The sequence below is a fragment of the Triticum dicoccoides genome, chromosome 6B (genome assembly GCF_002162155.2).
Source record: "Triticum dicoccoides isolate Atlit2015 ecotype Zavitan chromosome 6B, WEW_v2.0, whole genome shotgun sequence".
NCBI classification, from domain to species: domain Eukaryota; kingdom Viridiplantae; phylum Streptophyta; class Magnoliopsida; order Poales; family Poaceae; genus Triticum; species Triticum dicoccoides.
This window is the reverse complement of record NC_041391.1, coordinates 121,457,601-121,472,114: the sequence shown is the minus strand read 5'-3', so window position 1 is coordinate 121,472,114 and position 14,514 is coordinate 121,457,601.

The window sequence follows — 14,514 nt, the reverse complement described above, 5'->3', positions numbered from 1 at the left end:
AGGTGGGTGGCGGGGACGAGGGGGATGAGGGGGATCTGCATCGGGCGAGAAGGGGGAGGGAGAGAAAGAAAGAAAGGAGGCGGGGGGAGGGGGGTGGATGGAAAACGGGGGAGCTAGGGTTTCGCCTCAGGTGGGGTTGGTGGGGGAGGCGAGGGGTGAGGGCTGTCGTTGGATACGGAAGGATCCAACGGTGTTTCGTGCATGATCCGCGTGTTTGGTCCATGGACCAATCAAAACGCAATACAACATTATGACCAATTAAATTGGTCGTGATAGATTTAAAAATAAGATGTTAAAATCATGTAAGCTATTTTATGATCACACAAATTCGAAAAAATAAAAAACCTTCTCATTGTGACACCAATTGTGAACTAGCTTTCAGGAAAATAACAAACATGGAATGGCAAACAATGTTGCCTAAGCAAGTTTTCATTTTATTTTCACGAAAAAATCATTTTTAATTTTTTGAGTGCCCAAAATGAGTTTTTTTGTGAAGAACCTGCCAAATAATTGTTGCAAAATCGAACCAAATCAATTTTCTAAAATACTAGGCCATATTTAATGCATAATTGACCAAATGGTTGGGTGTCAAAAGCTTTTATCCACCTCTCATGAAAAAGACAAATTTCTGCCGATTCAGTTGGAAGCGGCTCAAATTTGAACTGCCGCTGCCTCATAGTTTGCTATTTATTTTTTCAAAAAATCATTTTAGGTACAAAAGTATCTATTTAATCATAGAAACAGCAAAAGTTTTCCAAGTTTCAACTACTAGCAAGGAACAGCCATGTGTGCCGTTTTGACCGCATTTTCAAACGCGCATAGAAAATTAAAAAAAAAATCAAAAAATTGGAAAACCTTCGCATTGTGTCATTAAATATGACCAAGTTGACAGGAAAAATAATAAACTTGTAATATGGAAATGATTTTTAAAAAGTGTTCTTGGAAATGAGCTATCATGCGTGAAGATTCATGGCTTTCAAGCCAAATGATCAATCTTATGGCCACATTCATGGCATAGTTTGTTCAAATGATCTCATATTGTGCACAAGGGTGCATTTTGGAATTCCAAACAATGTTGATTTGGGGAGTTTTCACTTTCATTGCACAAAAGAGCCATTTTCCAATTTTCGAGTGCCCCAAATGATTTTTTTTGTGAAGAACCTAGCAAACAATTATTGCAAAATTGCACCAAATAATTTTTATAAAATACTAGGTCATATTTAATGCACAATTTACCAAATGGTTGGGTGTAAAAAGTTTTGATCCACCTCTGGGGAAAAAGACAAATTCCAAATGGTTGGAAGTGGGTCAAATTTGAACTGCAGCTACCTCATAGTTTGCTCTTTATTTTTTCAAAAAATCATTTCTAGGTACATAAGTATTTATTTAATCAGAGAAACACCAAAAAAATTCCAAGATTCAACCACTAGCTAGGAACGGTCATTCCCGCCATTTTGACCGCATTTTGAAACGGGCATAAAAAATTAAAAAAAATGAAAAAATTGGAAAACCTTTGCATTATGTCATTATATGTGGCGAAGTTCCCAGCAAAAATAATAAACTTGTAATACGACAATTATTTTAAAAAAAGTGTTCTCAGAAATGAGCTATCATGCGTGAAGATTCATGGCTTTCAAGCCAAATGATCAATCTTATGGCCGCATTCATGGCATAGTTTTTTCAAATGATCTCATATTGTGCACAAGGGTGCATATTGGAATTCCAAACAATGTTTCCTAAGGGAGTTTTCATTTTCTTTTCATGGAAAATATATTTTCCATTTTTCGAGTGCTCAAAATGAGTTTTTTTTGTGAAGGACCTACCATATATTTGGTGCAAAAGTGGACTTAATAAATTTAATTAAATACTAGGCCATATTTAATGCACAATTGACAAAATGGTTGGGTGTCAAAAGTTTTGATCCACCTCTGGTGAAAAAGACAAATTCCCGCCAATTCAGTAGGAAGCGGGTCAAATTTGAACTGCAGCTACCTCATAGTTTTCTCTTTATTTTTTCCAAAAATCATTTCTAGGTACATAAGTATCTATTTAGTCAGAGAAACACCAAAAAAATTCCAAGATTCAACCACTAGCTAGGAACGGTCATTCCCGCCGTTTTGACCACATTTTGAAACGGGCATAAAAAATTCAAAAAAAATCAAAAAATTGGAAAACCTTTGCATTGTGTCATTATAGGTGACCATGTTTCTAGGAAAAATAATAAACTAGTAATACGGCAATTATTTCAAAAAACTGTTCTCAGAAATGAGCTATCATGCATGAAGATTCATGGCTTTCAAGCCAAATGATGAATCTTATGGCCACATTCATGGCATAGTTTGTTCAAATGATCTCATATGGTGCACAAGGGTGCATATTGGAATTCCAAACAATGTTTCCTAAGGGAGTTTTCATTTTCTTTTCACGGAAAATACATTTTCCATTTTTCGAGTGCCCGAAATGAGTTTTTTTGTGAAGGACCTACCATATATTTGTTGCAAAATTGGACCTAATAAATTTTATAAAATACTTGGCCATATTTAATACAAAATTGACAAAATGGTTGGGTGTCAAAAGTTTTGATCCACCTCTGGTGAAAAAGACAAATTCTCGCCATTCAGCAGGAAGCGGGTCAAATTTGAACTGCAGCTGCCTCATAGTTTACTCTTTATTTTTACCTAAAATCATTTCTAGGTACATAAGTATCTATTTAATCAGAAATACGTGGTTTGTGGCGAGACATCGAGGTTTGGACGGTGGCCGAGGGCCCCAACTCTAGAGCGCGTAAGCTCACATGCCCGCCGCATGGTCACCGCGTGACGGTGGCGTTGCCATGTGTTCTGGGCAGCCTAGGCATGTCTAGTGGGTTGGACACTCACTAGGTAGGTGCTAGGAAGAAAATTATAACATAAGATTCTCATGAGGAGACCGAACTATGCTCAAACATGAATTAGCAGCCAAGTGTTTGATTAGCGGTACGGGAAATGCACATGGCCAATGGGCGTGAGTTTTGGCTGAGGATGATCATATACTAAGAAGAATGTCTTCACAATTTTTTAGGGAAATCAAGAATATATAAATAACACTTCCTTCACAAGTGCTGCTCTGAACAGAATAGGAAAATGAATATTGTTGAGTTATTTTGGAACTAGGCAAGGAAGGTTTTTGACATATTTGATGAAGGTATGATCCAAACAATTTATGAGAAGTTTTTGGGAATTTTTGGAATAACAGAAATATAGGTTGCTTCACAACCTAGGGCAAAAATTGACACATGGACATGACACATAGGCAAAACTGATGAGGTGGCGCCTAGTCATAGCAATAAGTACTAATGCATCCACGTTCACAACCTCATGGCCATTTATATTGGTCGTAATCAGGTAGAAATAAGGTCATGGACCACTCTTGTCTGCTTTTATGACCATTTGGTCTAAGGCAATTCAGGGTTTGAGCCCTTCTAAGCGAAATGACCGTGGATTTACGACCAATTCAGCTAGGGTCACTAAGAGAGGGTCACTAGTTGACATATTTCTTGTAGTGTCGGTAATGCATCATCTTAATGAGCTCAATGTGAATAAGTGGTTAGTCATGGGATCATGCATTATGGAATGAGTAAAGTGACTTGCCGGTAACGAGATTGAACGAGGTATTGGTATACCGACGATCGAATCTCGGGCAAGTAACGTACCGATTAACAAAGGGAATTGTATACGGTATTACTTGAATCCTCGACATCGTGGTTCATCCGATGAGATCATCATGGAACATGTGGGATCCAACATGGGTATCCAGATCCCGCTGTTGGTTATTGGCCGGAGAGCTGTCTCGGCCATGTCTGCGTGATTCCCGAACCCGTAGGGTCTACACACTTAAGGTTCGATGACGCTATGGTTATTAAGAAGATTTGTATGTGATTACCGAATGTTGTTCAGAGTCCCGGATAAGATCCTGGATGTCACGAAGAGTTCCAGAATGGTTTGAAGGTGAAGATTCATATATGGGAAGTTGTCATACGGTCACCGGAAATATTCGGGGGCTTACCGGTATTGTACTGGGGCCACCGGAGGGGTTCCGGGGGTCCACCGGGAGGGGCCACCTGTCCCAGAGGGCCTCATGGGCTGTAGAGGGAAGCGAACCAGCCCCTTGGAGGGCTGGGCGCCAGCCCCCCTAGGGCCCATGCACCTAGGGTTGGGGGTGAACCCTAAGGGGGGCGCCTCCCCTTGCTTGTGGGGCAAGCCCCCTCCCCCCTTGGCCGCCGCACCCTCTAGATCCCATCTAGAGGGGCCGCCCCCCTTCCCCCTTCTCCTATAAATAGAGGGGCAAGGGGAGGGCTGCAGTACCACATCCAAGGCGCAGCCCCTCCCCTCCGCAACACCTCTCCTCCTCCGCGTGAGCTTGGCGAAGCCCTGCCGGAGAACTGCCACACCATCACCACCATGCGGTCGTGCTACTGTTGGAGCCTTCTTCCTCAACCTCTCCCTCCTCCTTGCTGAATCAAGGTGCAGGAGACGTCACCGAGCTGCACGTGTGTTGAACGCGGAGGTGCCTTTGTTCGGCACTAAGATCGGAATCCACCGTGATCTGAATCGCTTCGAGTACGACTCCTTCATCCGCGTTCTTGTAACGCTTCCGTCTCGCGATCTTCAAGGGTATGAAGATGCACTTCCCTCTCTCTCGTTGCTAGTTACCCATAGATTGATCTTGGTGATGCGCAGAATTTTTTTAACTTCTGCAATGATCCCCAACAGTGGTATCAGAGCTAGGTCTATGCGTAGATTCTATGCACGAGTTTGTTGTGGGCGTCGATTTTATCAATTTACTTGCCACTACTAGTCTTATCTTGTTTCGGCGGCATCATGGGATGAAGCGGCCTTGACCGACCTTACACGTACGCTTACATGAGACATGTTCCACCGACTGACATGCACTAGTTGCATAAGGTGGCTAGCGGGTGTCTGTCTCTCCCACTTTAGTTAGATCGGATTCGATGAAAAGGGTCCTTATGAAGGGTAAATAACAATTAGCATATCACGTTGTCGTTTTGGCGTAGGTAAGAAACTTTCTTTCTATAAACCTATAGCAGCCACGTAAAAAACTTGTAACAACAATTAGAGGACGTCTAACTTGTTTTTGCAGCATATGCCGTGTGATGTGATATGGCCAAAAGGGATGTGATGAATGAAATATATGTGATGTATGAGATTGATCATATTCTTGTAATAGGAATCATGACTTGCATGTCAATGATTAATGACAACCGGCAGGAGCCATAGGAGTTGTCTTTATTAATTGTATGACCTGCGTGTCACTGAATAACGCCATGTAATTACTTTGCTTCATTGCTAAACCGTTAGCCATAGTAGTAGAAGTAATAGTTGGCGAGACAACTTCATGGAGACACGATGATGGAGATCATGATGATGGAGATCATGGTGTCATGCCGGTGACGATGATGATCATGGCGCCCCAAAGATGGAGATCAAAAGGAGCAAAATGATATTGGCCATATCATGTCACTATTTGATTGCATATGATGTTTATCATGTTTTTGCATCTTATTTGCTTAGAACGACGGTAGTAAATTGTAACACCCATGATGCGGCTATATCTCCCACGTGTCGAAGCACGACTTAGAGGCATAACCGCATTGTGGTTTTGTCGCAAGAAGGGTCATCTTCACACAATCCCATGTAATGAACAAGAATGGGATAAAGAGTTGGCTTACAATCGCCACTTCACACAATGAACATATAATAAATCATACATCATTCAGAGTACACACATGGTCCGACTACGAACGAAGCCAAAAGAAAAGAAGATAACCCAACTGCTAGATCCCCAATCGTCCCAACTAGGCTCCACTACTGATCAACATGAAATGATACATAGCAACGGCCAAGGACTTCGTTGAGCTCCCAACTGAGCTCGGTTGCATCACCTGTACTGGTATCATCCGCACCTACAACTGTTGTGATAGTATTTGGTGAGTCACGAGGACTCAGCAATCTCAAAACCCGCGAGATCAAGACTATTTAAGCTTATGGGAAAGGAAGGGGTGAAGTGGTGAGGTTGCCGCAGCGACTAAGCATATATGATGGCTAACATACGCAAATAAGAGCGAGAAGAGAAGAAAACGGAACGGTCGTGAAGCTAGCAATGATCAAGAAGTGATCCTGAACTTCTACTTACGTCAAACATAACCCAAAACCGTGTTCACTTCCCGGACTCCGCCGAGAAGAGATCATCACGGCTACACACGCTGTTGATGCATTTTAATTCAGATCTGGTGTCAAGTTATCTACAATCGGACATTAACAAATTTCCATCTGCCTATAACCGCAGGCACGGCTTTCGAAAGATTATACCCTGCAAGGGTGTCCCAACTTAGCCCATGATAAGCTCTCGCGATCAACGAAGGATATACCTTCTCCCAGGAAGACCCGATCAGACTCGGAATCCCGGTTTACAAGACATTTCGACAATGGTAAAACAAGACCAGCAAGACCACCCGACTCTGCCAAAAAATCCCGATAGGAGCTGCACATATCTCGTTCTCAGGGCACAACGGATGAGCAATCCATACAACTAAAACCAGACCTCAAGTTTCCTTGAGGGGGCGCTGCAAAGGGCTCTAGTTTGGACCAACACTCGGAGGAGCACTGGCCCGGGGGGGGTGGGTGGGTAAATAAAGATGACCCTTGAGTCTGCAGAACCCAAGGGAAAAAGGCTTAGGTGGCAAATGTTAAAACCAAGGTTGGGCCTTGCTGGAGGAGTTTTATTCAAAGCAAACGATTAAGGGGGTCCCATAAATCACCCAACCGCGTAAGGAACGCAAAATCCGGGAACATAACACCGGTATGACGGAAACTAGGGCGGCAAGAGTGGAACAAAACACCAGGCATAAGGCCGTGTCTTCCACCCTTTACCAAGTATGTCACATCCCTAGTTCTGGCCTGTCCTATGCTTGCTTCCATCTGTGCCTCATGTTTAAATTTTTGAAACTTGTACTGAGGAATTCAGAAGCCTCAAAACCCTAAATAAAAGAAGGGCAAAAACCCTTAAATCTCATTCATTGTTCCAAAATGCTCTTCTTAGATGTTTAATATTTTTGGCAAGGGTTTTGATCCAAACCAAAAATATTGAACATTTTTAAGGACTTATTTTTGGGACTTTGAATTTAAATCATTAGCTATTTGAATTTGAATTATATTCATATAACTAGAATATAATTTCAAATACCCCTGAAATATTTTATGAGCTTTTGGAAAAGTCCATCTAGCAAAATAAAAATATTCAGAGGAGTTTTTGGCATTGTTTGAATTATGTTAAATTCAAAACAGTGGCAAAATAAATTAATAAAACAAACAGAACAGAAAAATTAAAAAGAGCAGAAGACCTACCTGTTGCTCACCTGGCAGCCCAGCCGGCCCAGCTCCTCCAGCGGCCCAGCCCACCGCCGCTTTCCCCCCTGTCGTCTTCCTCCCCTCGCACCGAAGCAGCTCGGTGGCGAGCGCCGACGCCGCCCCGGCCACCTCCTGCTTGTCGCTTCGCCCTGGCCTCTTCGGGGGACGCCACGCAGCCCCCTCGCTCCTCTCTCTCACTCTCTCCCGACCCCTGCTCCCTTCTCTGCTCTCCCCCTCTCGCGCCCAAGCGCGCTCGTCGCCGCCGTCCACTGCCACCACGGCCACCGGGCCTCCCTCGCTTCCCCGACTAGCCCAGAGGCTCCGCCTCGACCCCCTCTTCCTCTCCACCGAGCCACGAGGTCCCGGACGCGCTGCCATGTCGCCACCATCGCCGTTCCCATCGCCGGCCACCGAAGCTCACCGCCGTCGATTCGCGACGTCTGGCGCGTCTCCGAGCCCACTGAGCCACCCTGCTGCCTCCCTGCGAGCTTGCCGTCGTTTCCCCTCACCTCTCTCTCTCTCTCGCGCGTGCCCTGTAGCCGCCGCCCCACGATCACCCGAAGCCGCCGTCCGCCATGGCTGGTGAGCTTCGTGCTCCCGAGCTCCTCCACTTGCGCTCGTTGCCTCCGAGTGCTCCTGATGACCCCAGTAACCCGTAGAGCCCCTCAGCTGATCTCGCCATGCCGTGTAACGCCGAACCCGAGTAAGCCCGAGCTCCGGCCGCCGCTGCCGAGCTCGAGGCCATCGTCTCCGGCCGCCCTAGCTGCTGCTGCTTGCTGAAATGGGCGCGGGTGAGCTCCAGCTCTCCGTAGCCTATCTCCTCCGTCCATTTGGACGCCGGAGTAGCGAGCCCGAGCCCTCCGCCGCGCCTGTTGCCACCGGCGACGAACCGCCGGCGGGTTAGGCCCTGTTGACCAGGGGTTTGACCACCCCAGGGTCGCTGACTAGTGGGGCCAGGCCCTGCTAATTTTAGTTAAATATTAACTAAACCTAATTAGCCACTAACACTGACATGTGGGCCCTAGTGCCCCTAATCTTTAATTAAACTAAACTAAACCCCCCTGTTTAACCCGTGTCACTGACGTGTGGACCCCACATGTCAGGTTTGACCTGGGCCCGCCCTGTTGACCTGCTGAGGTCAGCATGAGGTCATGCTGACGCAATAATTCCTTTCTGGAATTTAAATAAATCTTAAATGATTTAATAATTTCAGAAAATGTCCAAAACTTCTAAAATTCATAGAAATTCAACCGTAACTCCAAATTAAATAATTTATATATGAAAAATGATCAGAAAAATCCAATCTATCCATCTGTACTATTTTCATGCATGTTAGAACAACTTATAACTGCTGTTTAGCACAAATCAGTTAAATGGCATTTGAATTTCACATATGGAGTTTGGATTTGAACTTAGGGTTCAAACCAACTTCATTTAACTTTGTTGCTAGCTGCATTAGCACAAACCACAGCATATTGCCATGTCACATTCATGCATCATATTGTGCATTGCATTGATTGTGTTTTTCCTCAGTTGCCGGTGATTGTCCCCTCTCGATAGACGTGTACCGACGATGTGATCGATGACACCGATGAAGAGCTATATTATCTTCAGAAGTGCCAGGCAAGCAAAACCCCCTTGTTCATTCCCATAAATCCCACTCTCTCGCCCCTACTCTCTTTTACTGCATTAGGACAACAACGACATATTTGTTACTTGCTGCGTTAGCTGAACCCCCTTATCCTTTTCATGACCTGTCATTGCCACAGTAAATAGATGAAACCCACTAGCATGAGTAGGAGTTGTTTGAGCCCTGATGTGCCTACTCATTTATGCTAGTTTGTCATGCCTGCTACTGCTTAGAGTTGAGTCAGGTCTGATTCATCGGGGATGAATCAGAGGCGTGTGAACATGCCCCACTGTGTGTGAGCTAAGTGTGTGAACACGATTTGGTAAAGGTAGCGGTGAGAGGCCATGTAGGAGTACATGGTGGGTTGTCTCATTGCAGCCGTCCTCAGGAACTGAGTTCTGTGTTTGTGATCCATGATCAGTTACTACCACACATTGGGCTCCGGGCGCTCCAAGCTCTCTCGACTTATTAATCAACTCGATCTCTGTCCAGGAGTTGCAACTAGTTTCTGGTGTTTGTAGGTAGTGTTAGTAGTCTACCAAGTGGCACCCGGTACAGGTGGGCTTGGGACAGACTAGGCACAGTGGCCCGGTGTACCAAGTAGCACCCGGATGGTGGGCTTGGGAACCCTGCTCACATCGTATGGGGCCGTAAGCGACACCCCGGCCGGATCTCCTTGCGGATGGAACCCGAATAGGCGATAAACCTGGACGAGAGACTTGTATGGTTAGTCAGGTCGTGGCCGACTCCCTCGCCCGGCTTCCGCTTGAAGGTTGCTGAGGTACATGACGTGTACAGGGGGTAAGTGGCGAGAGCGTGTGTGAAGAAGTACACCCCTGCAGGGTTAACATCATCTATTCGAATAGCCGGATTCCTCGGATATGGAAATGTGGACCCCTTGCATAGTTCATAGACAAGTGAAAGTGGATACTCTAAAATACGCAAGATAAGCGTGAGTGCTATGGATGGTGTTCTCGTAGGGAGACGGGAGCGGATCCATAGTGGTGTATTGATATGGTGAATATGTGGACTCGTGTGCGCCACCTCAAAAGAGTTACTTGCAGTCGTAGTTCAGGATAGCCACCGTGTCAAAGCTGGCTTGCTGCAGTTAAACCCCACCATCCCCTTTGTTGATAATGATGCATATGTAGATAGATCTGATGTAAGTCTTGCTGGGTACATTTGTACTCACGTTGCTTAATTTATGTTTTTGCAGAGAGACTTCAGTCTCACTAGTAGTTCCACGTGGACTTCGACGTTTAGCTTGTTACCTCAGCTACGATCTTGTGCCCTCGGCAGGATCTGGTAGATAGTCAGGCTTCTCAGCCTTTTTCATTTATAGATGTCTGTACTCAGACATATTAAGCTTCCGCATGTGCTTTGACTTGTATGCTCTGATTGTTGGGTCATGAGACCCATGTTTGTAGTATCTCGCTCCTCGGAGCCTATTGAATAAACTACTTGAGTCGTAGAGTCATTTTGTGATGCCATGTTGTATTGCACATATCGAGCATATTGTGTGTATGTTATTGAAATGCTTGGTATGTGTGGGATCTGACTATCTAGTTGTTTATCTTTAGTAGCCTCTCTTACCGGGAAATGTCTCCTAGTGTTTTCCACTGAGCCATGGTAGCTTGCTACTGCTCCGGGACACCTACGCTGGCCGGCATGTGTCCTTCTTCGTTCCTGTGTCTGTCCCTTCGGGGAAATGTCACGCAATGAATACCGGAGTCCTGTTAGCCCACTACAGCCCGGTTCACCGGAGTCCTGCTAGCCCAGTGCTATAGCCTGGATTCACTCGCTGATGACCGACACGTTCGATGCTGGGTCATGGATGCCTGTCCCTGTAAGTTAGTGCCACTTTGGGTTCACGACTAGCCATGTCAGCCCGTGTTCTTTGTCATATGGATGCTAGCGACACTATCATATACGTGAGCCAAAAGGCACAAACGGTCCCGGGCCAGGTAAGGTGGCACCCGTGGGAATACCGTGCGTGAGGCCGCAAAGTGATATGATGTGTTACATGCTAGATCGGTGTGACTTAGGATTGGGGTCCTGACAAAGTATATAGATGCATTAATTAAATAAGAGATATTGTGATATCCCAACATAATCCTGTCCATCATGGAGCAATCTTCAACTTCACCTGCAACTAACAATGCTATAAGAGGGGCTGAGCAAAGCGGTAACATAGCCAAGCAAAGGTTTGCTAGGAAGGGTGAAAAGGTTAGAGGTTGACATGGCAATTTGGGAGGCATGGTAAACAAGTGATAGGTAGTGCAGCATAGCGATAGAACGAGCAACTAGCAAGCAAAGATAGAAGTGATATCGAGGGTAATGGTCATCTTGCCTGAGATCTTGATAGGAAGAAGAACGAGTCCATGAAGAAGACAAACGGACGTAGTCGAACGAATCCTCACAACTCCGGAACGAAACCGAAGCTAACGAGAGAAGCAAACCGGAAAGAAGCAAACAATATGGTAAACACACAAGCATAAACACGACATGATGCACAAACAAATATGATGCATGTCCAGTTTAATGAGGCATGGCATGGCAAGGTAAAGCAAACAACACTACCATTTAAGTGGAGCTCAATATGCAACGAGTTGCATATTGACGAAACACCACATCAATTATTTAGTTCTCTCTCGGTTATGTACCCAACAATATTAAATGTTATTAAACATGGCAAGGGGTGAAGCATGAGCAAACCACCTATTTAGGCAAGTTTAAATGAGGCCGGAAACAACAAACAACAATTCCGAAAAATCCCCATATCATTTAGCAATTAAAGCAAACAACAATTTTAAACATTTTAATTGTTGTTATCATGATGCGGATGACATGCACAAGTTTATGCAATTTTATGAAAATGTTAACATCAGCATGATACGAGGCATTTGTCGCCATGGCGGAAGGAAAAAGGTGCCACGGAGGTGAAACGGAAATGGTGCCACGGCAACATTCCGGTCCCGATAACTCATGGAGGTACCGGTGCAAAAGGAAGTGTGACGTGAGCGAGTCATGCAAGGATGGTGGGCTGCTCCCGAATTCCGGGTTCCCACGGGACGGTGGCATGGCAAAAGAGGGGCATCGCAAGGACGATTCAATCATGGTGCAAAACTCGAGCATCTAATACAACCAAGCATGCATTCGTTCACCGGCAACGTTAGAGGTACTCGCGATCTTGGCGACGGTAGTTGAAGTAGTCGTTCTCGCGACGGTAGTCATTCACGGGTCGTAGACGTTCCCGGGTCATGGGTAGAGGTACTTGTTGATGGTCGTCGTGGTACTTGGCGAATCCACGTAGTCGTACACAACTTGACGCATCCAAACGAAGCAACACAAAAGGCCTTGGGTCTTCCTGGATACCGGGTCTTGGCAGCGACAAGAGGGGAAACAAAGCCAATCGGGCAATAAGGGGGTGGAGATCTCGTGGAAGTTTTCCGTGAAGGGGCAGCAACCGCAGATGCTAAGCGATGGAGGCGTCGACCCCTGGTTCAAAACAGAAGCAAGGCGCAGACCTCGAATGACGAAGGCGGCATCAGGAACTCTGGCCGACGAGGGCGCTGCTTGGGGAGGCGGAGAGGAAGGAGGCACGGCGCGGGAGGAGAAGCAGGGCGCGACAAACCATGGAGGGCGGCGGTGCCATGGTCGTGCGGCCCAGGCGAGCTCGGCGGCCTAGACTGGCTGGCCGAAGCGGCGGCGGGGTCACCAGGTGGCGCGGGGAGGAAGCAGCAGGAGAAACAGCGTGGGAGGAAGGTTGCAGGGGACGGGCCGAGGCATGGGGTCGTCGGAGCAGCGCATGGGTGACAGGGCCGCCGGAGGAGGCTCGTGTGGAGGGCGACGCTCGGCAGCGGGGCCAGCAGCAGGGCAACCACGGGAGGCCAAGGCCGGCGGAGGTGCGGAGGCGACATGGCCATGGACGACAGCGAGGAGGGAGACGTGGGCACGCGGCGCTCCTCTCTCTCTCTCTGCGACGGCGCAACGAGGAAGGAGGGGATCGAGCGCTGGGCTCTCCCTAGCGATGTGCGTGTGTGAGTGGCGGCGCAAGGGAACGAGAGGGAAGGCGGATCAAGAGATGGGGATCGATCGGCCTAGGGTTAGAGCTGGTGGGGGCGGCTGGGCCTTGGGCCGGCTTAGTTGGGCCGCTGGAGGCCGGCCCGGTAGAGAAAGGAGTGGCCAGAGGCCTAGCTGGTCTCTCTCTCTCTCTCCCTCATATTCTTTAGCAGAAAAGAATTAGAGAGAAGAAAAGAAGAGAGGGTTAGGGAAAGAATTTGCGCATGCGGACAATTTTCCCGGACTCATAAAAATGAGCTTGATCCAAGAAAAATAGAATTGGGCATGACCGAAAGTTTAAATTCAAACTTATTTGATTTAAATTCAAATGATTTGAATAGGAAGTGAGGTTTGGGAAGGTCCAAAAATGTTGATATTTTTGGTGGGGCTCCGGTAAACAGAGAAACAATTATTGACAAGGTTTTGAGGTCAACTCCTAGCAGAAAAAGGCATGGGATATTTTGCAAGTGTGTTATGATCAATTTTAAAAATGAAATATTTAATATAGCTCCGTAATAATAGTAGGAGACTTTGAATATGTTTTAAAGAGAATTCACCATGTGAATATCCCTCAATTTAAATAGATCAACGATCTATGCAATTTATTTAAAAGAGTTATAAAATTAATGATATGATGGCATGATGACATGATGCAATGCAAAAATAAAAGAGCAAGCACAAAAGAAACACACGGCAAAACTCGGAATAGCTGGAAGTCTTCTGGAGCGTCGGTCTCGGGGCGTTACAACACTCCGCCACTACGAGAGGATCTCGTCCCGAGATCTAGGATGGCACCGAAGAGAAACGGAAGAGGAAGAGAAGAGGTAGAACTAAGTTGCTTCTTCAACAAATAAGTGAAACCAAAGAACCTCGAGAGGTTGAAAACTTGAAAGAATAACACAATAGATTTGAACGAAATTGAGAGCACTATGATAGAAAATAGAAACAAAGAACATCATGTGAACCTTGGAGGTTTCAAAGCTATGAATGACGAGAACAATGGACAAGAATGAATTGGAACCACTCTGGTTGAAACGAGATAAACAAGGAACAAGGAAGAACAAATTCAGATAGCACTCCGGTAGAAAAGAGATGCAAGACTTGATAAGATGAAAAGAACTTGAAGAGATGACACAACATTCTGGTTAAATGGATAAGCACGAAAACAACACGATCCTCACAATTCAGGATGATGAGTGAAAAGAGCAACATCACAATGTCTTCGGGAGAAAGAATAGAAGATAGATCATTGGAATAACAGAATGGAGAAGAAAAAGACAACTTTTGCAAAAAAAAAAGAACTTGGAAAGCACCCTTACAAGAAGGTTATAAAGGAGTTGTTGGAAACCAACAACGAAACAAATAAGCTTGTAGTGGGCTTATGGAAAACTTCTCAAAATTATGAGGTGACAACCG